Source organism: Chionomys nivalis, chromosome 6 (assembly GCF_950005125.1).
Source record: "Chionomys nivalis chromosome 6, mChiNiv1.1, whole genome shotgun sequence".
Taxonomy (NCBI): Eukaryota; Metazoa; Chordata; class Mammalia; order Rodentia; family Cricetidae; genus Chionomys; species Chionomys nivalis.
In genome coordinates, this window is record NC_080091.1 from 18,919,033 (window position 1) to 18,920,298 (window position 1,266).

Here is a 1,266-nt window from a genome sequence, read left to right on the forward strand (position 1 = left end):
ACATCAGTCTGAGCTACCATTGTATGTTCTGTTACCACATTTCTTCTCAGTTGGGGGTCATTCATTCATTCATTCATGTATAATAATAAAAAAATAATAATTCAATAATTTAATGTTTATCTCTATGTCCTGTTATATAAAGAGCTTAGAAAGAGAGGGGTGCATTTTGATTTTTCTCAACATTGCCTTCCTATACCAGGGCCTAGAACATCTTGAGCCCTCAGGAATGCTACTTCATCCTTGTTGTATGGGTCTAGAAGATGATAGTCAAATACTCCTATCCATGCAAGATGACATAAAAAACACCACGGAGGGAAATTCCATTGCATGATTTCAGTCTGTATTTCTGGCTCCCTTCATCCTGGCTCCCTGGTGAAGTGGGAATATCCTGGAAATGGGAACTTGTCATAGAGGCTCTTCAGATCACAATGGACAGGAAAGAGAAAAATACAGGCGCTAGAGACAAGACATAGCCTCCAAGAACTGACCCACAGTGTAAGCTTCAGTTAGGCCCCACCTTCTAAAGTTTCCAGTACCTCTCAAAGTAACACCAAGACCTGGGAACTAAACACTCAACACATGAGCCGTTGGCAGACATTTTCTATTCAAACTATAGCAGAATTTCTATCCCAGTTCTTAATACTACAGTTCAAGGTTGAAGCTGTCTGTATAATCACACTGAAACTTTCAACAGCATTTGCATGCTAGAGTGTTTCAAGAGTCACTGTGGAATGTAAATGAATAAAAACTCAAGCCACACTTGACAATGTTCAGGCTCTATGTCTACAGACTGTATAGCTCCAACAAAGGCTTATGTAATCTCTGGGCCAGGCTGAAAAATGGCTCCTCCAAAAAATATCCTTGTCAAATCCTTAGAATCCATAACTATTGCTTTATATTTTAAAAAGGTCTTCACAAATGTGATAAAGTTAACCAACTTGAAATAAGGAGAAAATTCTGAGTTATCCCAGGGGTTTCATAAACACAGTCCCCTGTTGCCTATAACATAGTCACAACAAAGAGAACTGAGGGTGACAGGGGAGGGGGGATGTAAGGTGACCACAGAGGTAGAGTTGAAGTGATCCAGCCACAAGACAGGGCTGCCTGGAGCAGCCCGAAGCAAGAAGAGGTGAGGAACAAATTCTCCCCTCAATCTCCACTGAGAGCACAACCCTGACAGCGTCTTGAGTCTAGACTGTTTGTCTCTACAAGTGTGAAAGGAAATCAATTTCAGTTGTTTTAAGACACCCAGTTTGTGCTAATTTA